The 24,080-nt window shown below is 46.1% G+C and overlaps 1 protein-coding gene across 2 annotated transcripts in view; it reads left to right on the top strand.

Moving 5' to 3' along the window:
• The window catches only part of LOC138453799 (zinc finger protein 436-like), a 385,513-nt gene that overhangs the window by 70,448 nt on the left and 290,985 nt on the right, over positions 1-24,080 (top strand). Inside the window, exons 2-4 of one of the 2 annotated variants that reach the window (XR_011260531.1) lie at positions 4,713-4,833; positions 5,201-5,265; positions 5,372-5,870. The exons of the other annotated variant lie outside the window; for it this stretch is intronic. The gene's annotated coding sequence lies outside the window, so the exon portion shown is untranslated. Of the gene's footprint in view, positions 1-4,712; positions 4,834-5,200; positions 5,266-5,371; positions 5,871-24,080 lie in introns of those variants that run through there. 2 annotated transcript variants of the gene reach the window in all.

Here is a 24,080-nt window from a genome sequence, read left to right as displayed (position 1 = left end):
GGGTAGATACCACTGCCACCAGCCAAGTCTTAATGTTAAGGGAGTGAAACAATGCCCCAAGAGGTACAGACAAAAAGGGATAGGAGTTAACCCTTTCCAATACTCCATGTAAAATGGGGTGTACTGGGTCTGTGGTTTAAAGTGACTATATAAAGTTAATGGCAACTTTACCTGTTTCTGGGGGACAGTAGTCAGCCCCAGAAAAATGGAGTCAGTGGGAAGTCTCAAAGACAACCCTGTGCCACTGCACTGAAGGTGCTGTGTAACACACACAAAAAGTGGTGCACATGGAGTAGGTGAGGCTCCAGTGCCCAAGATCACACAAAAAGTAGAAATACACATAGCAAAACACTTGTAAGAGTGGGAAAAAAGGCTGACACTCTTACCAGGTGAAAAAAATAAATCCTAGAAATCCAGAAAAGCTGCTGGGGGACTCTTTAGGTAAGGGAAATCAACCATTTATGAGAATTCTCCCTAACACGCCTGATATCCCGGTAATACCGGGATATTACGGGCAGCAGAGGAACGGTAACTTTGCAATCCTGTGGAGTCCTATAGAACTATAGAACTATAGGACTCCACAGGAATGGGAACACTGAAGCACTGGCACTGTTAGTAACAATGCCGGTGCTTCAGTGAAAAATCTGCTGGTATGGGCTTGAACTACTGGCAGGTCAGGCCTGCCAGTAGTCCACTGCCCCTACCGGTAGACTTGTAGTTTGTTGGTACCAGTACCTTATTTTAGGACTTGCAAACTTATAATGAGGGCCTTTGTCTCATCATCACACTGTCCTTGTGTCCTAAACATATTAATCTGACCCTCAAACTAGAAATAAACAACTAAGGGTGCAAGGGAAATGTCCCCGATTCGGGTTTTTAAAAAAAGTGTTCAAAATTAAAACATATAAATAAATCCAACAAAATTATCCTTGAATCTAGAGGGTGGTTCCCTTGCCCTGGATTGCCTCAGGTTGGATGGTGAGAGTGTCTTTCCAAAGAATAGTTCCTTAAGGATGGCACGAGTATCTATTTTAAACAACACCTTCTTAAGGATAGCACAAGTGTCTCTTTTAAACAACAACTTCTTAAGAATGACTTCCTGGTATACTCTCCTGCCAGGAAGCCTTTAGTAGGTTCATTAGATCCCTAGTATACTCTCCTGCCAGGTATCTTTTCAAAATAGCTTGCTCTTCTGTATATTTCAAATGGATTGCCTGGTGTACTCCGCTGCTAGGAATCCTCACTGCCTGACATGCTACCTTTAGAATGGCTTCTTTCACTGTTCTCACTCAGTATAGCACAGTTGTATTCCTTCACTGTCATTGGCTTCACTAGTATTCATGTGCTTGTGGTAATATTTTTTCCAACTTTCCCCACATTGATATCTCATATATGGAGACGTGTCCAAATTCTGTTGTTCAACTTCTTCATTAACATTAATCTGCTTCTGATAACACTTGCTTTAACTTTCCCCATATTGGCATTTGCTTGTTTTTTCTGGTTCGTGCATGTAGTTCCACGGAACTACATTATCCAGAAGGCTACCAGGCATTTAAGGCCTTCGGCAGCACATCAGCAATGGTGCGTTGACCAGGCTGGTTTTTTGCCAGTCCTTGTCCGGGTCTCTGCAGTGTCCCGGCAGGGTAGTGAGATACGTCACTCAATGGTAAGTGTTCCCACTTGCTTTGTCTGTGTAGCCTTCCTGGGGAGTTCATGTGGTGCACAGAAATGCCACTCACTGAGAATTATTTTGTGTTTAACAACGGTTTTTACCACCAAATATATGATACAGCCATGGGGGTCAGCGGTAGCGCCAACACGGGCCAATCGCGATGCGGAAAGTCTTGCGAACAGTAGAATTTTATCTGATCAAAATACGTACAAACAACATATTAAATTGTGGAAGAGATATATCATTGATATATTGATGATATGGCATGGAAACTGAAGCAAATTTGAAGAGTTTTTCACCTGGCTCAATCTACAGAACCCACACTTGAAATTCACTAACAACTGTAGTAATAAAGAAATGAATTTCTTAGATCTGACGATTTATGCCAACCAAACCAACATGGAACTGAAAGTCAGACCATTCCACAAGTAAACAGATACAAATTCATTAATCAGTTTTAGCAGTTTCCATCCTAAACATACAAGGCATAACTTACAGGTTGGACAATTCCTACGACTTAATCGTAACAGCTCTGTTAAAGAAGAATTCAAAAGGGAAGTGTAGTGGAACAGAAGGTGCATTTTCGCGGGTGCAGTAGCCTGCTGAGCGAACCATATTCCTTAGATGGCTGTATTAACAGCTAAGACTAACAGCTTATTCAAAGTATGTGTTAAATGCTGAAACAGATCATTATAGATTAATAAGTAATGTGTTGTGTTAGTAGCGCCTACATTAGTAGCATATGGAGCTACATTGAATGTGCCGGCCTCAAAGGGGTGGAAGGTTACATTGTGCATAGAAAGGCAGGGCAGAGGCCCAAGTTTACTAGCTAATAGAGACCTGTATTGGAGTGCTTGAGACATTATAGCAGCTATATAGCACCTGCCTTGTAGCATTATGACACTAGCTAGTGAAGCACAGGCCCGGTAAAGCTTGCTTACTAGGGATTAATTCCGATGCATATTATTTCAGCTCCTCTCTTCACCACAGTGGCTCTGCCATTCTTGGATAACAAAGCCTCTTTTGCATGAGAAGGCATAGTACGGAATTGCACGCCTTGATAAGAAACATTCCTGAAGTGGCAGATGGGCTTCAAGGGGGGGAGGAAGGAGCGTCTTGGAGAGTTAGCAAGTTGGGTTTTTCCATCATTGGACATGTTTTTGCACTGAGAACGTTCGAGAATAGTGCGTCATGCTGATTGACAGCACAGAGGTCCAAATGTGCATGCACCCATGACTCAGGGGGGATTCTATTGTGGACTGCTGTGTGCCCGGACCTTGATGTTGCTCCTCCGGCTCCTTGTGGCACTGTCCTCTGGCGTTTAAGATGATCAGGGTCCCCCAGTACAAGATACAAGGAACGTAAGACTGTGTTCTAATGATGTGTGATTTCTCTAACTTGAATTCCATTATGTCCAAATTGTTGCTAAATGTACTGTTCTTTTATATTGTGCTTTCAGTCTAAATAAGTGCTACATTTATGCTGAAGGTGTGATTTCTCCAACATTGTGTTCATGGCCGTTGCATGGAGAACCTGTATGGGGGTGTGATAGGGTAAGTTTTTGCAATAAGGACTGGTCCCGAGGGTGCAAATACCCTTTTCACTACAGAATGCATCTAACTTGAGTCAGAACCTGCTAAAGAGAGATTATCCCAACAAAATAGTCAAACAAGTCCTGAAAAGAGCTTCCAATAACAACAGAGAAGCACTATTAGAATACAAAGAGAAACAGACTGATTAGACCAACATCACTTAGGTCAGTACTTTTAGTACCATGTCGAATCAAATACAGAAGATAATATTAAAGAATTGCCACATACTCAGTAAAGGAGATAGCACACCAGCCCAACCAGTGTGTGCATGTAAAAGATGCAAGAATGTGAAAGAAATAGTATCAAGGAATGACATATATGAAAAACCAACAACTCAATTGACATTGACAGAGACCTGGGGGATGTCACGACCTAAAGTGCATGAGGGATGTCCAAATGTTCTGCACAAAACAAGAGAACAACTGAAGTTAATATTGGCCTATATAAACCTTAGCAACAACATGACTTCACCAACTGCAACAGCTGCTCAGTGATTTATGCTGTGTGGTGTCTGTGTAATTTGATTTACATAGGAAAAACCGAAAGGAAGATGAAAACCAGAATCACAGAACATGAGAGCTCTATCAGGAATTCGGCAATGACTGCTGCCATGGTTGGCCATTCTGTTCACACAGGTCATACGTTTGAAGATTTATATTGGACAGTCTTGAAGAAATTGAATTCCGAATGCAATAGAATGACTCTGACTAGACTTGAAATGAGGTTCATACACCTTACCAACAGCTCCACAAATGGATTAAATGATAAATATAGATTGTAACTATATTAACTGACATGGTCAAGTGCCTTTTTGATATGAGGTGCCTAGTGAAGCATGCCCACTGTACAGCAATAACCTCAAATCAACTTGTTTATATAAACAGAAGGAGGAACGTAACTAATTCAATCACACGGCCCACACATTGAGGCTGTCAAAGGAGTATGGTATTAGACCAAACCAACATGTCCGTTCAATAGGCACGTTTACTCTAACGTTCTCACGTATGATGTCGTCCCGTTATAGTAAGTCACATGATAAACTGCATGAAGCGATTCAGCTAGGAACACTATAGAAAGACTGCCTGCCGAAACGGAAGCACCAACAGGTAACAGAGCTTCAGAGCTTCTTCGTAATGCAGAGATGTTTTACCCGGTAAGATAAGAAAAATGCAGTAGAGTAAAGATAATCAGGGGGCCTAAATTGCAGTACAGTGGTTATGCTGCGCAAACAAGCAATGGAGCTACTCCGACATATAGGGAGAGTTTGTGATGGTATTCCAACAACAACTGAGCGGAATTCTGACAGCCAGAGCAATAGTGTTACAGTAATATCGATACGCCACAATGACTTCGACTCACATAGTAGTTACCAGTTAAGCAGCGCGTATACAGCGCTGACTGAGACAAGCCAAGAATAAAGTGGTGTTTCTTGGTATTTTTGTCTACAGCTTAGCAGAGATGAGCCGCCGCTTGAACAATTGTCACAATCGTGCAACGCGAACTGATAAGAAAAGGAAGAACAAGCACGGACAGACTTGCCCTAAGACAGTGGCAGTTGGCATAACAAATGTAAGTGCTTCTTTTTACAAAGCGAACACCTTTGAGAATCTGCGGGCTAGAATATTGTGGTCAATGATAGTTAATTATGCTCTTCAAAAGTTGTGGGAGGAAGAAATAAATGCAGGTCATTGCTGAAGCCCCGGTTTTTTCGACTTCTGGTAATCCGACCAAGGGACATTTGATGACTACATTCTAGCTTTTGTGTTCTAATCTATACATAGGACCATGATGTGTACCGTTATGTATGAAAAAATAGCCCAACTATATTCTTGGCTAATATAAGGGTCTGTTTCAGTAAGACAGACGCAATGTGATAATACTTACAATTGCCCCCTAGATGATTCAACTAAGCGTTACTATGGTTTGTGTTTTTTAGGATGATATGAGGAAGCAGTGATATCTTCCATATTGCACTGCCTCACAGCCCATTAACGGCCTGAGGTAAGCTATGTATTGAGACCACAATGAGGTCTGGACATACAGTGTGGTCTTATCTAAAATAACAGCGTGATTAATGGCTGTTGTGTTGTGTGTTTTTGTGATACAGGATTGGTGAACCTGATAACTCTGAATACTACACCTGTGACTAATGGGAAGGTGTTGTTATAGACAACAAAGGACGCTTTTAACTCATGAAGAATTTCCAGAAACTTTCTACACTATTTGCAAGGAAGGAAACATGTTGGGTTGTCCCTCAATTTATTTTTTAAGATTGAAGTCAGTAAGAGGGTTGTTTGGGTAAACTAGTGATTGTACAAAAGTCTTTATACTGTCCAGCACTACTTTATGTTGAGAATGTTTGCATTGTTGTGTGTGTGTTTGTAAATGTTTCCTTTGGTTGTCGATCTATGAATTTTCGATCTTTTTCAGAAAAGATCGAAATCAGCACTGAAAAGCACGAGTCACGTTATCTATGTGAAGGGAAGATTCTTTTAAGTGCTTTGAAAATTATGAGACATTTTGTAAATGTATTGCATTAATACAATTTTATACACATTACATGGTTGTGGTCAATGAAATGTACAAATAAAGGTTTTTATAATTTAGGAATCGTCTTGTCCTTCCTATTTTGGATTAATTTCAGTCTTGTATCATGAAGAACGTTTCACACACATGAACTCGAGGCCCAGTTGTATTGATTTTGAGTTCATTTCTTAGGCATATGACCTCATTACAAGTATGACGATCTGGAAATAAGGGTGCTGGTAGCAACGTACCAGCACCCTTTCCAGAACGCCAAACTAAGAGTCTGCCTGTAGGGGCACGAAACTCCCATCAGGCCTGACCTACCGGGAATTCAGGCCCCTGCCGGCAGTGTTTTCACTGAAGCACCGGCACTGTTAGCAATGGCCCCGGAGCTTCAATGACCCCCATTCACATATGGGACTCCACGGGAATGGGCATTTAGCATTCCGCTGCTTACCATAATAACCTGGTGGGTTCTACCGGCAACCCCATATATCTGGAAATGGGCCAGTGCTCTGTCCCGGGCACTAGCTCTGAACCGACCTCCTGGGCTATATCTAAAGCTAACTTAGTTATCACCACTCGTGATTTAGCTCCTCCATCTGATTCGACCCACAATACCTTCATTAATGACACAGACACTTGTGATCCGAATGTCAATGACATCTTAGTGAAGGAGTCAGGTGACAAGTCCTGTTGAGCAGAAGAAGTGTTGAGAGCAGCGACACCACCCCACAACTGTACACCACCACGCTAGTCCAGGACTATTTGGATATCGTCTCAGTACGTGGAGGGTGCATCTAATTGCAACTGTGGTTCGAGTTGCCTTTACTAGGATCGAATGACTTTTCACTGCTACAAACCCCCACACGAGGAGACGTTAGATTTTTGTTGATTTAGAAGACGCTAAAACATAACCGTGTTAAGAATTCTTGGATACAAAGTACACAATGTTGGACAGATAGCTCTTATTACGGAATTGTCCTCTTTTTGTTGTCAGAGAATGACGCACAATTTTTTAAAAAAGTGCTTCGATCCCCTGAAGAAGTTCTCAGATAGTTTGTTCAAAGACATAGAAGAACGAAACATGTTGGGTCTTTTGACACTGGACTGCGTAGCAGTGTTGCCAATTACACATTGATTTGTACCAGTTACCTTTCAGTAGTGAAAGGATCTATGTACTTAGCACCATTTGTCTGGTTAAGAGCTGAACCTTACTATTAGTGGCCATTTGTTTTACAACCAATGTTTTTTTGTATTTTGCTCTTTATAGTTTCTTTTTTAAAAAAAAACATTTTTTATTATTTTTTTAACAACACACCAAACAATACAATAACTAGGACTTCCATATTCAGGTCAACAAGATAACATTACAAACTATGTTCTTCAGTCCCGTTCCCTCCCTCCCCCCAACTTGAGCCATAATGTCCGTATCATCGGCCTGTACATCCTCAGGCGGGTCTATTGTCCTCCTCTTATCCATATCATCATCACTATGATCGGGCATGGGAGGGGCCACCATGTTGGCCACCAATTGCCTCCATTCGATTAGGGGTCCTACCTCCTCCTCACCACCCCTGCTGATCGCTTTGAACCAAACAGCCGTTTCAGCCTTGGCCCACTTCAGGAGGCCAGCCCACCACAACTCCATCCTGGGCCTGTGAGCTGCTTTCCAGCACATTGCGATCCTCCTTTTGGCCAGGATGTATGTCAGGTCCTTCATCTTGCTAATATACTTCAAATGACGTGGCCTAGGGAAGCCTCCTATCATGCATGCCCAGGCCGACTCCACCTCCAGCATAATGCCTTTTTCCGCTAGGCATATCTTTAGTTCAGACCAAAATCTGCCCACCTCCGTAAAAGCCAAGAACATATGTAACATCCTGGCTTCCTCATCACCACACCTGGGGCATCTCTGAATCGTCTGGCCCCCAAACTTAGCAATCTTACTAGGGGTCAAATATGCCCTGTGTGTGACGTATAATTGTACCTGTTGGAGCCTCGCATTTCGGGACACTTTCTTATGATATCTCTGGGCTCTATCCCATAACCCATCCGACATAGGCTCTCCCACCTCTTCTTCCCAGGGCTGTCTCAAAAGGGACAATTCCTTCCCCACCTTGGACCCCAGTAGCTCGTATATGCGGGATATCTCGTGCCCACCCTCCGAAATGTCATATATCATCTCTATGGTGGCATCCGGTAGTTCCGTGAGCACCACCGCCGGCCATTTTTCCCACACCCGCTTAACAATCCTGGAGTGGGTTATATGCTGCCCTTTGTGCACCCCGGTGTCCTCCACCAATTTCTGGAATTCTACCGCCTCTCCTTCCTGCCATATGTCTCCCAGGGTGGCCAGGCCCATCGGCTCCCAGTATCTACGGACCCATTGTATCAATTGGGGATCCTCTCTACATAGAGCCGCCAACCGCACCTGCATAGATAATGGGGCCGGGTATCCCGCCATCTGCCATGCTCTATGCCAAACCTCCCAGCCTAGCACCAACAGCTGTGCCATCTCCAGTACCTTAGGCTTAGACAGCCACACCAGCTCTCTAAGGAAGTAGGGAGCCGGTTCCATGCACAACAGCCTGATTTCCGCTGTTTCTTCCTCAGACAGCCACCTGGCCACATATTGCATTTGTCCCGCTAGATAGTATAACTCAAAATTTGGCAGGTTTATTCCCCCCATCACATGAATTTTGTAATTTCCAAAGAGCCACCCTGTTCCTGGAGTTGTGCCATATAAAGTCCCTGCACACGCTGTGGAGAACAGCAAAGAAGCGCCTAGGGATCACATGCGAGATATTTATGAAGAAATGTAACAGTCTGGGCAGGACTACCATCTTGATTAGAGCCCCTCTCCCCATCATGGCCAGGAGCAGTCTGGACCATAATCCCATGCTATTTTTGATACCTTCCACTGCCATCACCGTGTTCTGTTTATGTTCTTCCACTGTTGTATGGTATATGTCAATTCCGAGATAACGGAACGACCTGGTCCGCCAGGGTATTGGCGATACCGGCAAACCCTCTGGTGGGACATGTCTGTATCTCCCCAGGGGGAACATGCTAGATTTTTTGGGGTTTACCGCTATGCCGGAAAGGGCAGCATAACGCTCCATCACCTCCAGGATATATTGTGTATTCTCTTCTGGGAAGCGCAGATACAAAAGCATGTCGTCAGTGTATAATGAAATGAGATGCGGACCGCCCACGGTGCGTATCCCAATTTCCCCGTATTGTTGTCTGAGACAGACAGCCAATGGCTCTAATGCTAATATGTACAACATGGGCGACCAGGGGCAACCCTGTCTGGTGCCCCTGATAAGTTTCCATTTGTCTGAGATCATGGCACCTGTTTTAACCCTGGCAATCGGGGAGCTGTATACCATTTTAACCCACCTAAGGTACCCGGGACCCATACCATAGGCTTCTAGCGTCGCCAACAGCCAGGGCCACCTCACTGAGTCAAAAGCCTTGACCACGTCAAGAGAGACGATCGCCAGCTCACCCGGGTCCTCCCCTGTATGATCAATAATGTGATGCAGTCTCCTGTGGTTATCGGTTATATTCCTACCAGGGACATAGCCTGTCTGGTCCGGGTGTATCAGTTTGCCAACGACGCGCTTAAGCCTGTTTGCCAGCACTGCCGTAAGGATTTTGCTATCCTGGTTGAGCATCGATAGGGGTCTGTATGACCTACAGTCTGTGCTTGGTTTGCCTGGCTTTAAAAGCGGAATGATTACCGCCTCTCGTAGGGACTCTGGCAACCCGCCCTGCTCATACGTCTCATTAAAAATTGCCAGCAACGGGGGAAGCAGCTCTTGTTTGTAGGTTTTGTAGAATTCGCTAGGAAGCCCATCTGACCCTGGAGCCTTACAAGTGGGCAGATGACGAATCACTAACTCAAGCTCTTCTATTGTGATTGGGGCATCCAGGTCTGCCCGTTCCAGGTCATCTAAGGTAGGCAGGCCTATGTCTCTTACCGTATCCCGGATTTCGTGGTCTCCAGCTCCGCCTGGGTCCTCATAGAGCCCTTTCTAGTATCCTAGGAACTCATCATTCACTCCCTCCTGGGTGTTCAGGATCCGACCTCCCTCCCCTCTAATTTCCTTGATCGCAGGCCATGGTGCCTCGCTCTTTTATTGCCAAGCCAGCAACCTTTCCAGGTTTGTCTCCCCCCCCGCATGCTGTCTCTCCACAGATTTCTTGTAGCTTAATTTGTCCCAATGTTCACCGCTAGCTTGTTGAAGCTGTCTCATCCTGACCCCCTCCTCCCTAGAGGTGCCGCCCCTACGCATAATATCTTCCAGCTCTTCCTCCGTTCCCCGCAGCTCTTTCTATGCCCTCCTGGAGCCCTCGGATTTCGACATAGCCGCCTCCCACACCACCACTTTAAATGCCTCCCACACATTTCCCATAGATCGAACACTGCCAGTATTAATCTCAAAGTACTCTGTGATCTCCTCCCTTAAATCCTCCCAGAATCCCGAATCCTGCAGAGCCTCGGCTCTGAGCTTCCACGTTGGAATCCGCGCTCTAAGGGGTTGGTGTTGCCTCTCCAGGACCAAAGGGGAGTGGTCCGAGAGCAATCTGGCCTTATATTCCGCACCTCTCATCCCACTTACCAGATCGGCAGCGACGAACACATAGTCCAGTCTCGTATGCAGATCTTGTGGTGCCGCATAGTGCGAGTATTGCCTATCTACTGGGTGCAGCTGCCTCCAAACATCCACTAGATCAAAGTCTCTCAGGAGGGCCTTTAACACCTTTGCAGCCAGGGTGGGTTTGTCTAGCCTAATGTCTGATCTGTCCACCCTGGGAATCCAGTACACAATTAAAGTCTCCTCCCCATAGGATCCCGCCACCCAGTAGGGGGCTGATTTTGCCATATTGGGTCCGAAAGTAGGCCGCTGTACCCTGGTTGGGGGCATATAAGTTTACAATACTCACTTCCCGGTTTTCTAGCATCCCCCTCACAACAATCAATCTGCCTTCTGGGTCCCCTGTGGACTGAAGCAATTGGAATGGTACGTGAAGTGCTATCCAGGTGATGACTCCTCTTGCGTAGGCCGAATATGTGGCACCCGCAACGCTCCCCCTCCACTTCCTCTTGACCACCTCCAGCCTCTCCCTGGTGAGGTGCAACTCCTGCAATAGTGCTATGTCCACCCTCATGCTTTTCAGGTACATCATAACTTTATTGCGCTTCAAGTAACTATTGAGGCCCCTAACGTTCCAGGTGACCACTCTAAGGCACCCCGACGCCATAGATGCGATATCCTGCCCTCCCTCTCCGCCCTCCTTCCCGCCTGCTAAGATTCCCATATTGGCTCGACACCCACCCGCCCCAACAAACTCCCCCCTCTTCCTATTCCCAACAACAAACCCCCACACACCACCCTTTCCCTCCCCCCTCCTCACCCAACCCCAACAAATGCCCAGCTCCATCCCTTGATCTCGGGTGACCCCACTTCTGGTTCTGCCTCGGTGTGCCGAGGAGAAGCCCAGCAGGGTGTCACCGGACTACCGGTAATCTAACTAAACTACTTTAAATTGGGGTTTGAGGACTAGCTCTGCGAGACACCCTAACTAGGTTAAAAGTCTCAGTGCGCCCGTATCATGTCCCTTTCCAAACTGATCATGCCAGCCCAAAAGCCACCTCTATTGCAAAAGTCAAGTCCCATAGTCTTAGGCTGCGGCACCCTTTATTGCCCCTTTCATAGGTTATTTATCTCTTTCTTCTCCTCCCACCATCTGGATGCCCGTCTCCTGGGGGCTGCTCTGCGTGTCGAGCCACCCCATAGCTTCTTCGGGGGTTTCGAAAAACAGGTTTCTGTTTTTATGGAACACCTTCAGCTTCGCTGGGTAAAGCAGCATATACTTGTAGCCTGCTTCACGCAATCTTCTTTTCACAGCCCCAAAGTTCATGCAGCTATGTTGTACCAACAAGGTGTAATCTGGGTATGCGGTTATATTTGCTGTTCCTCTTTGTATTGTTCCACCCTTCCGGAAGTGTTCAAGGATTCTTTCTCGATCCCGATAGATTATGATCTTGGCAATCACCAGCCTAGGGGGGTTGCCTGGCAGCGGCCTCCTCATTAGAGCCCAGTGTGCCCTTTCTACCGCGAACCCCTGGGACAAAACTGCTCCGGTTATCTCCTGTATTAGCATAGATTCAATGAACTCTGTAGGGTTAGGTCCCTCGGCCCCCTCTGGCAAGCCTACAATGTGGATGTTATTCCTTCGGGCACGTCCCTCCGCCTCTTACACTCTGCATTCTAGGTTAACCACGCGTTACACTAGGGCGTGTGTTATGATTAGATATGCCTGCAATAGAGTGGAATGTTGAAATGGAAGGCAGAGCGCAGAATGTTTATCCATGAGTGAGTGTTCCAGGGTGGTCAGTTGAAAGATGTAAGCCCTGAGAGAGGTTGCCGGTGGGTGTCCTATTTTCCCCATGACTTATCTGACATAAGAACTGTAATTAATAAGTCCAAACTAAGTAAAGAACTTACAGTTTACAAGAAGTTGTCAGAGTCATTTGTAACCAGACCCAGAACCCAACAATGGCGACGAGGATCAAGCTTGTTTTGCTGAGGGGACAGCAGCACCGAGGATGGACACCCACCGGCACCCCCAAGAGAAGATATCCTCTCTCAGGTAAGGGCGCTGATAGGCAGTGAGGCGCTGCAGGCTAGGCGCAGTGAGGGCAGATTTGGTCCATACTAAGAGCTACAAAGAAGTGGAAGCAACAGAGGCCAGTCCAGGAAGCCAGCACTGTAGAAGGAAGGGAGAGCGGCGCTGCAGGCCCACTGAGGGCAATCATGACCCATAAAAGTATGTTTCAGGAGCAGTAAATAGAAATATAGCCACTGCTACGACCGATGCCAAATCATCAGGCGATGCAGTGGTCAGGGGCCTTGTGCAGTACTACAGACGTCCTGCATAAACTGTAAGAGGGAGCGCTTTGTGATCAGTCTGCTCTATCAGCGTGTGAAGTGTCGCAGAGGCAGTAGGCAAGAGAGGACCATGGGCTAATAACAAGCGGCCAAGTAACGTTGGGGGAAGTACTTTCTTACATAGTGTGGCTGCTTAGCGTAACGAGATTGAAGCTAACGTGCACCTGTGTGTATGGCGAGCGCTGTTCTGGGGAGTTTGCTGCGGCCCTGAACAGTGGAGTGGGTGTCCTCCAGCAGAGTTCGTTGGTGCAGTGAGCTCTGTCCTCTTTGGCTTCCCAGCCCGACTGATGACGTCGGGTAGAATGCTGAGGGAGTTGGCGACTGTGCTTGTAAAGAATTCCATCACTAGAAGCAACATTCGGTTGCTGTGAGGGAGCACTGAATAAACAAATAAAAGAGAACCCTGCAACGATTCCATGATGTTTGCTTAGCAGCACACTGCTATGAGAGGTTCACTTGTTAAGTAAATAGGGCTGGAAGTAATACGTTGACATTTGTGATGTTTTGCCGATATTTTCGTCGGAGGATGGAGAGAGAAAAAAAAATAAAGCAAAAAAGGGAAGTGGAAGCGTACGGCTGCACTGTGACTTGCGAGTGACTGTGCCCTCCACATTGGCGGTTCAAATTGCAGGGACAGGATTATCTGATGCCGGCATAATGGGGCTAGGTTCCCCTTACCAGGTACTCTAGTGTAACGCTAGTGCCAGCATGGGGCAGGAGGAAGGTCATTAAACTGCCGATATCTATGGCTTAGGTGTTTTCCAGCACGAGAGTTTTGAACATGTGTTACAGTTTTTCATGAATATTGGAAATGGAAAGTGAAGCTGTGTTAGCATTGGAAGTTATTAAATATATATGTCTTCTTGTAATGATGCATATATATTAATGTTAATGTATTGTGCTTGCATCGCTGATAACAGAAACAACTTTTACATGATTTTCAAATATTTTATGCGCAAATTGCCTAGTGTGTGATGTGGCTCTGTGAGAGAGTGGAGGTGTGCATATGAAAGAGGGATGTATTGAGTATTGTGGTCCCCGTACTATGTGCATTTCGGTGATGTTGAGTACTTTGGTGGGATTTGTGGTCCCCGCACTAGGTGCATTTCGGTGATATTGAGAATTTGGTGGGATTTGTGGTCGCAGCACTAGGTGCATTTCGGTGATGTTGAGTATTTAGGAGGGATTTGTGGTCCCCGCACTAGGTGCATTTCGGTGATGTTGAGAATTTTGGTGGGAATTGTGGTCCCTGCACTAGGTGCATTTCGGTGATGTTGAGTATTTTGGTGGGATTTGTGGTCCCCGCACTAGGTGCATTTCGGTGATATTGAGTATTTTGGTGGGATTTGTGGTCCCCACACTAAGTGCATTTCGGTGATGTTGAGTATTTTGGTGGGATTTGTGGTTCCTGCACTAGGTGCAAGTTCGGTGGGACTTGTTGTCCCGGCACTAGGTGCTGGATTGTGGGGGATGGAGATCCCAACACTGTGGGCAAATATTGTGGGGGATGGTGAATCCCATGGAGAATACCGACACTAGTTGTGTCTAATGATGGTAGGGATAGAGATCCCTGGCATTAGCGTTGCAAAATTTAGGCAATGATATTACAGCTTTAGGCTGCGTGTGGGGTTAGGAACCCGGAATGGTGTAATTTTGCACATTTCGTTCATGGTGGATAGAGGAAGATGGTTGTGAGTGTAGTTTACCCAACAGCGTGCAGGTCTGCTTTATGTGTTGCACAGTCCGTTGTGTTCGGGCCCACCTCTTTTTCCAAGTTCTCTGTGCGTTCTGCCAGCGACCTAACATCTTGTCGGAGAAGGTTCACTTCCTCCTGCACTGCCCCGACTTTCAGCTCCAGTGCTGCTTTCAATTCAGTTATAGCCAGACCCAGTTTGGTCTCCTAGGCTACTTTCAGATCTGCGATCACTGCAAGGACCTTCTGATTGGTGCCCATGGCAGCTCCGTTCCCAGCGGGGGTTTTATCTTTACTCGTGGCTCCTTCCGGGCCCGGCAGTGTTCTGGCGTACTCTTCCAGCATGGGCTGCTTACTTTTTCGTTCTTGGTGGTTTTCTGGACATGGCACCGTGCCAAAGAATTATGGGCAAGCCTTCCCTCTCTCCAGTCCCGATGAGATGAATCTGCTGTTGGCACCTAGGCCCGGGTGGGCCGCGCAAGGGGCGTCCAGGAGCCAATTATTAGCTACCAGGGTGGACTGTGCCCTCCCACGTTACAATGCAGCTGCACTCCAATCTTGCCAGTACACGCCTGTACTGTGGGGCAGCTGGACTAGGCTGTGTGTGTCACACTGGCAGCGGGCTCAAGCAGCTCATCACGTGTCGCTCATGTGTAGCTCATCCACTGGCCATTATACTCTCACCTCCCCCATAGAGTGGGGGGGTTGTGTATTTTATTGTGGTACCGCCAGACTTAGCTTGGATGTGGAAACGCTTGCAGTTCACAGATTTACCAGGCCACCTCTATGCTGACCCTCAGGCCCTAGTATGTCTGCCAGCTTCGGGCACTGCCAGGCAGTGCTCATTCCAGGCCCTGTGTGGTTGTTTGTTTGTCCCGAGGCACTCCACGTGTGCCTCGTTGCAGGCTGTGGGGGGCAGGGGTGTGGGCGTCTCAGGCTGCAAGCTTTATTAATGTAGTGTATTTACTGTCAGTGTCACAGCGGCCGACCGGGCTCCACATGCTTCTCTCAGTGTGCAGGCGGGCCAGGATGCTTCTCCGCGGGCCCTCGTTGCCGCTCACCGCCACCCTCTTTGCTCAGCTGGGAGCCTTGCGCGCTGTAAATGTATCAACAATGTATCACCGCTGAGGCCGCGGCTGCTCTTTGAACTCTGCATGCTTCTGGTGTTGTGTGGCTGGGCTGGCGCACTCCTCCACGGTCCCCCGCTCCCCCTGCTCGGCCCACCACGATTCCCTCCGTTCCTTGGGGAGCCTTATTCCCAGTTGCTCACCCGCAGCCTCGGAGTTCTGTTAGAGCGTGTAAACTCCCGATGTCTCTCTGTCTCCACACTTCCAGTGCAGTTCGGCGCCCCAGCACAGTCCTTTGTTCTCGATCACCGGGCGTCCGCCATCTTGTCATGTAATATCCAAAGTCTCACGCTGGCTTTCATTCCTCCATATCTTCCGAATTAGCCCGGCAATTCACACAGCAGGAGCAGCAATGCAAGCTTCATGTGTTCAGACGTCTGTAAATATCTTCTTATTTGCTTTCTCATTCGGTAGTCATCATGCACTTCAGGATCGAATCCGGATCTACGGGAGCTCACGCGAAAAGCAGCCCTACTCCTCCATGGCTCCCAAGCCACACCCCTTTTGCTCTTTATAGTTAGTTGAAAACTTGAAGCAGACCTCTGTCTGCCTTTATGTTTTGTACTACTGTAATGTTTACACTAGGGATGATTTGTTTTTATAGTATTTGATATGTTAATGAAATGTGATGTCAATGAAATTCACTGTATGTTTTATGAGAATGTTTTTAGGATGTTTTTAGGATTTATTGATTGATTGTGTTAAATAAAATTGTATGTATTAATTTCTACTGCACTCAGTACTCATTTGGTACATGGACCGAGTAGTCCAAACATATGAAGAGAGATCAAAGTGACACTTTGGTTCTTCGGTTTTGGAGTGTCCTTTGCTTGTTGTGGGGCTGAATCCCTGTGTCATTACTTTGCCCCAGGTCTCTTTTTGTAATAGTTGATCTTAGAGGTAGCAGATTACATTATAGATCAAAACATTGACATATGTGCCATCACTGAGACTTGGATGCATGCTGCTGCAGGCCCAGCATTGGTCCTTGTCCTTCTAGAGGGGTATAACATTCTTAGAGCCAACCGATCCAGCAGTAAAGGTGGGGGAGTGGCTCTAATCTACCATGCCTCCCACAAAATAAAGGATGTCAATGTTTTCGACTGCGAAGCCCTAGGTATTAAACTTGCCATTGATAATAACACCTCTATCAATATTATTGTGATATATCGTCCACCAAACAGCATGCCTGACTTCCTGCTTCATTTTATTGACCTAGTTTCATCCACCCTTAAACCACAATCTAAAATTATCAGTCTAGGAGACATGAATCGTGGTCTTGACGACCCCTCTGATTCATTGGCTATATCTGTTAAAACCACCATGGATGATCTTGGCTTCTGACAACATTTAAGGAATCGACACATATATGGGTAGAGTTCTGGACTGGGTGGCCTCTTACAACGTCAGCATAGATAATACTGACATTAATCAGTGCCACTGGTCAGATCACAAAGTAATACAATTCCAGCTCCCCTTGCTTCTACTACCTATGAAAATAAAAGGGAAACTACTGAAAGTGGGATGTAGGAATCTATGCAAGCTCACTCCAACATTTATGATTCCTTATTTTGCCCCTACCCTGTCTGACCTCGACAACCAGAAATCTGCCACCAAAATAGCTGAGGTCTATCACAACATGTTGCTCAATGCTGTAAATGTTCCTGCCCCAGAGAAAATAAGGCTGATAAAAAGTAAACATTCAAAAACCTGGTATTCTGCCGAAATCAGGAAACTGAAACTAAATAAAAACAAAGCCTTACGCCAATAGAAAAAGTATAACTGTGCAGGTAATAATAATATCTTGTTTTTATATAGCACTAAATAAAGCACTATATAGCGCTGCAATAACAATTGTGATTATTATCCCACTGTGTGGTACTCATCTATCAACCTCAGAAGGATGAACAAATGGGTTGGCCATACTGGTGTTCGAACCTGCATCAGCCGACTGCGCACAGATATCAGAACCAACGCTCAACTCGCGGTGCTATCTGACCGGATGATCGTACAACCATTTATAAATGTGCCGTTAAGGTTCATAAAATGGCTATCTGCAATGCCAAAGAATCATCTTATGACAAGAGAATTAAGGAGGCTGCATCCAACACCAAGGAACTCTTTAAAATCCTTAGAGAACTGGAAGAGCCCCACCGCCACCATCTCCACATTAATTAATGCCTCTAAATGCTGCAACTCCATACATGACGTCATGCTGTGCAAAATTGCAAAAATAAAATGAGATATTGCCATCAAACTAAATACATTGGCTAGACCAGAAATTAAGGAAAAGATCTTGACACCCATCATCCTACAACCCCGGTTTAAATTTAGGGACGTGTCTGAAGCAGACATTGTAGACATTCTAGAAAGAATTAGACCCACAAGTTGCAAAGGAGACATTTGCTCGGCATCTATTGTCAAATCCTGCGCCTCTCGGCTTGTTCCTCTCATCACAAAAACTGGGAACGCTTCCTTTCATGAAAGCCTTGTTCTTCCATCTATCAAACAGGACTGGATCTCGCCTTTGCTGAAAAAGCCATCTCTTGATCCTAACATGGTTGGCAATTATCGCCCCCATTACCAATGCTCCCCTTCTGATACAAGAATTTCTAGGCCTCCATGCCATACTGGGTTAGAAACAGTCAGGCTTCAGGAGTGCAACAGCACAGAATCAACTTTATTGGACCGTAAGACAAATATTCTGCACCACTGCAAAAAAGGAAAAACTGCACTCCTGATGCTCCTAGAACTGACGGCAGCTTTTGATTTAGTAGACCACTCTCTCCACATCTCCAGACTGCAAGATTGTGCTTCCTTCTCGCTCGAGGCATCCAACTGGATCAAGTCTTTTTTGACCGACGGGATAGCCAGCGTCTATCGTGAGGATGCCATGCCTGGTAGCTTGTGGGGCTCTGCTGGGGACCTGTGTGACTCCCACGTTATTTAACCTCTTTACTCTGCCCCTATTTGAGATGCTGGTTGCAGAAGGCATAGTGTATGCCAAATACGCTGATGACACACAGTGCCTCATTCGACTACTCGCAGGCAACTACAGTGGTGACACTAACACTGTCAATACCATTTACAACCTTATCTATATCTGGATGATTGTTAACAGGTTGGCTCTAAATAACGCAAAAATCGAGATCATGATCACCGGTACGGCACCCCAGCTGCGTAAACTTGTTTATCAATCCTTTCAAATCGCTGAATGCATCCTGGCTACCTTGTCGAAGGTTAAGACTCTTGAGGTTGTCCTCAATCATGAGCTCAGCATGAAGGCACATGTGAACAGCCTAGTTTTAGGCACATCCAATTATATTAAATTACTGGCATAACTCAGACCTTTTCTCGACTCCACCAACTGCCCTACTCTGGCTCGGGGATTGCTGGCACGCACCTCGATTACTGTGCCAGCATTCTTGAGGGCATTAGCAAGGGTGAAATCAATCGCCTACAGGTGGTTCAGAATAATACAGTTTGAGTGTTAATGGGCTTGCATAGGACTGACCACGTAGCTGTTGTCAGAAGGGCTTTACACTGGTTTCCTATTGATAAACACAATTGTCTCACAGGACTCTAGGAAATGGGTTTCCCCCTATCACTGGCACTAGTAGTAACAGTACTGATGATAGGGGCAATTTTTTGCCAGTAGGGGCCTGTCGGTAGTTCACTGCCTCTACCAGCAAACTCGGAGTATGCCGGTCCGGGAACAATGCTGGGTCCGGTATTACCGCCTGTTTACTGACATTTTACCCAGACTGGCATTTTCATAATGAGGGCCAATGTCTTGTTTGTCTTGTCTAGCGTCACTATGTCCATGGGCTTCTTGTCTTAGCGCTTTAGAAATAAATTAAATTAAATACATTCATAAATCTCATACATGAGGATTCGTGCAAATTCTGGCCCTCATTACAACTTTGCTGGTCCGGAAAGAACGGTGCTGGTAAGCTTACCAGCACCGTTGTTTCCGGAACGGCAGAGTACAAGTCTGTGGGCGAGTTTCCTTTCTGCCCGCCAGGTCTGCCCTGGCAGGGGGAACAGCACCCGCCCGCAGACTTTCATGGAAGCACCGGCACCATTATTAACGGTGCTTGTGCTTCCATGGTCCCCATTCCCATTGAGTCCTATGGGACTCAAATGGAAATGGGGAATAACAATTACTGCCTCCTGACTTACCGGACCGCCAGTGCTTTAATGCCCCAGTCTTTCCAGGAAGTCAGGCGGCGGTAAATCATCACGAGTCCGGCGGCAGCCTGCTGGTTTTACCGGCTTGGCTCCCGCCGGACTCGTAATGAGGCCCTATGTCTTTTTATTCTTCTTGGTCCGTATTCAAAATAAGTTCTTAATTGCTCACATGCCTGTCGGTATGCCCCGGGGTCCCCAACATCTCTGGGCAGACTCACTGGTGTCGGTAGCGTCCCCGACACGTGGCACATTGCTGCAGTGACGCTTCTCCTCTGGGATGGTGTTTCCCCCAGTTCTCCTGCTGGCTCCATGTTCATCCGCTGGTAAGACTGCTGCTTTTTGGCATGACAGCGACCCCGGTAGCTTGCTGCTGCTGCCAGCTTCACAGCGGTTCCTCAACGGTGCCTGTTGTGTCTCCTGTGGCCTATTGCCACGCCCATAAGCGATGAGCCCAGTAGCGCCTGCCTTCCCCAGCATGGTCTGTTCCTGTGCCACTGCTTTCTCCCTCGGTTTGGCTTCCTGCTTCTCTCTTCTTTGACTCCAGTTTGAATGAGTATTTTTAAATGTCCCGCGTACTCAGGGTTCATTGTAATAACTAGTCTGCACGTTCATCTTGGTGTTTCCTTCAATCCACATTAACTCCTTCTTCCTCTTCCTCATCTCACTACTTAAGGCTTTATGGGAGTTGAAGTACGACTTCTGAGATGATTTTGTTTTGGATTTTTATTTTACCTAAAACCATCTAAGTCAGGAGATGTCAGGTGTGTGTTATGTGAATGTGAGGTATGAATGGAATTCTGCTCAGAATGATAGTATGCCATCAGACGTTTAGGTGTCATAGTGCTTTCCTCAAAAGGGGGAGGAATACTGCGTCCCTCCCAATGGAATCAGCACCTCCTCCCAGTAGTCATCCTCTCCCACATGATCCTCCCTCATAATACCACCCCCAGGGTGAGGATCAGGTAGCGGCTGCCGTCCCCTGGACAGGTGGGAGGAGTTGATCACTGAGAAATCAGTCATTTTAATTTTGAGGGGGGAGATCTGCTGCACCCCCACCGCACTTCCCCCCCTACCTTAACATAAACCCTTACCCCAAACCCCATCTATTTTTTTATAAAAAGTTTGGACATTTTGCAGTAGGTATTTTCAAATTCGATCATTTCTGGAGATACCTTCATCACAGTATGCCAGGTGAAGACATGCACCATAGGGTCCTGCATGACAGCAATGATCTTTGTGTTGAGCCATGAATGACAAATGAAGTGCCCTGCAATGTGCAGGTACCACTGACCCTGTATGCCGAGAGGGACCCTCATGGGCAACTTGTGCATTGCCACAAACCCCAAGGAGTAGATGAAGTAACTGCAGATGACACCCTACATGGCAGAGTCACCTATGTCAGGGGGAACCTTTGCAAACCTCTTCTGGCAGTTGAATGGAAGAGGTGGTGCAGCAGAACATTGTTGCTGCTGGCTGACCCTCAACTCAGGATCCTTTGTGTCGGAGTGACCTACTTTGGGATAAACCAGTGTGGAGAGGAGATTGTGGGAGCCATCAGAGCAGTCCTGGAATGGAGATCTCACAGAGGAGCCTTATGCTGTGGACTTGCCATAAAGTAGGAGGAAGGAGGCCATGCTCCCACCTGGCACTAAGATGGTAGGGTAGGCCTTTAAACTGTGGCCGGGCCACAAGACAAGTGGTAGTCTGAAAAGGGAGGCAGCTAATAGAAAAGCCTGATGCAAATTGAAAGTTTTGTGTCCAATCACAAAAAGGCAAAGATGAACTAAGAGAAGCAGTGGCCTATAAGCCATGGAGCAAATGGAACAGGCAGAGAGCACCATGAAGAAATGGTGGAAAACAAGTCTGCTGACACAGCAGCAAGAATGCTGCACCAGAGGACAAAGTTACTTGCAGTTTACTACAGTTTTTGTACCTAGAAAATGCTGCATGGTTGATGGACCCATTGAGTCCAGATCTACTGGAACTACTGCAAGAGACATACATCGTATCATGTATAAAGTACACATAGTGTACTATATCCACAAGGATTTATGTGAACGTAAAGAAGTAAGCCATTTATTACAACCTGGGTGAATTATAAATAGCTAGTTGGGTGCATTATATCATCTGTAAGACTGTGTTTTGTGCAATATCCCAGAGACTGTGAATGGGCTAGAGATCTGCAGGAAAAGCAGCATCCCTATTCAAGATGTGTGAAGGCATCATGAAGCAAGACACAGACAACCGATTCAAAGTTCAAACAAAATTAACTCCTCCCCAATATTAAACAGTTCCAACAAAATGGCATTGGGGTTCCATTCTCCAAGTTCAACACAGTTCAACAAAAATGGTCTCAGTGTTCCCATCCCAAGTTCAACACAGTTCCACAAGGTTTTAAATTCACAGTTTACTCCACTTGTTTAGATTGCCTTCCCTTTTCTATCACTTGAACAACTTTTAGGCTGACAACCCTCTGCTTCTTGACTTATCTTGGTTTGCTCCAGGGAGGGGTTCAGCAGTCTAGGCACAGTTTTCGGACCACACGGTCCACCCATCACAGGTCACACAACTGATAATCCTTGGTGCTTTACAACCGTTCATACTTTCTCATACGACTTCCTTGCCTTTCATTTGTACATCTGTGTTATAAATCCTCTTTTAATTCAGGTGCACTTTAATGACTTCTTGCCTTTACCAACATGTGACTCTCAAATACTTTCCTTTGTGGTATTTCTTCTGGTTACCACCGTGCTTTCACACTACCCAATAGTGTTTTGCTTTGCTCGCTTTTCACTTTGCTTGCAAATGCTGTCTCTTTAACTTCATCTTGTTTGCAAATGCATTCCATTTCATTCATGAGATATGCTCATATCTTTTCTTCAATTCAGCATTCAGACTTATATGCTTGTCAGTTATTCAGTAGTTCATCTGTGGTCTTCCGACCCATTCATCATTATTCAAACTCATTTCGTGATTGGAAATCTGTTCGGTATTCAATATTTAACTTTCTGGTCTCCAACCCCTTTATTGTGTATTCCTCTTCGTTAGGCATTCACTGTCATCCGCACCATGCCCCAGAAGCGCCCCGGCTGACTGAAGCTTCCCTGTCACTCACTGGTATGCGGCCGCTCCTTCGCGTGCACTGACTTCGCTCTTGGGTTCTTGCGCGCTCCTCCGAAAAGCTCTGGCGAGCAGCGCTCGCTCTCTTCAATCTTTCCAGCAGTGGTCAGCGGCGTCTTTGTGTTCCCCACTCCTGACAGGGAACAAACAGCAATGGGCTTCGATCAGCCTCAAATCCTCTCGCGGCCCGATATGTCCCTGGCGTCCTTTTCACCAGCCCATATGTTGCCTGCTCCACCATGGGTGGCTCTGCTTTCCAGACCAGCTGCTTCCTCTCCTTGCTGTTTCTGTCTCCCTTTATACACCTGAAACCATTTAACAGGTTGCAGGAGGGAGCACTCAATGTCAACTGCCTGACCATAGTTATTGGTACATGCCTGACCCACACAACAACTCCCAGGTCTTTTCCTCGTCTCAGTACCAGAGTGGTGAAATGACACGTTAGTGTTCACTACTCTTAGTCGCCTCTTCCCCGCCAGTACTATAGTGATTTGAATGTGGGAAAATGAGGCGAGATGGTTTACAACAGCCTATAAAGGCAGAGGGAGGGTAAGGTTGGTGCTCATTAGAAAAGGGAGGATACCATGTCTTGCCTGCAGATATCTTCTTCCAAATCCCCAAGGACCCCCCACCCAGGTGATCCTCCCTCTCATCTCCACCCCCAGGGTCAGGATCCAAAAGCAATGGCCTTTCCCTGGCCACCTGAGAAGAGGATCCAAGGGGAGTATGTGTGAGGATATCCTCAGGCTTCTCATAGATGGGAGGCTCATAAACACTTTAGTTTATCCCATTTGTACTATTCCTTTAGTCCCTATATGTGTTTATTTTAAACCCAGTCTCAAGAAATGAATAAACCTTTATACCACATCTCTTTGTGTCACATGTTTTCTTGACTGCCATACTAGGCACAGATTGTATTTAAGTGATATACGACAATTGTCGTACAGTCAAGCACAAATCTAGAAATGTGTAGCATTCTTTGAAAGGTTATGAACTCCATTGTTGTTATATTTAGAACTTGGATCGTTTCACAGAGGACATAGAAGTCAAATGTATTTATTTTGATACACTCAAGTATGTGTGACAACTGACATGAGAATAGTTTTTGATACAGTGTTCCTTGTGATAATAAAAGGAATGTGAGAAAGATGTTGTTGTATAATGTATTTACATTTTACAGAGCAGGAACAATAG

The sequence above is a fragment of the Ambystoma mexicanum genome, chromosome 4p (assembly GCF_040938575.1).
Source record: "Ambystoma mexicanum isolate Mex_15411 chromosome 4p, UKY_AmexF1_1, whole genome shotgun sequence".
Classification (NCBI taxonomy): Eukaryota; Metazoa; Chordata; class Amphibia; order Caudata; family Ambystomatidae; genus Ambystoma; species Ambystoma mexicanum.
This window is presented reverse-complemented; position numbering and strand designations above follow the sequence as displayed.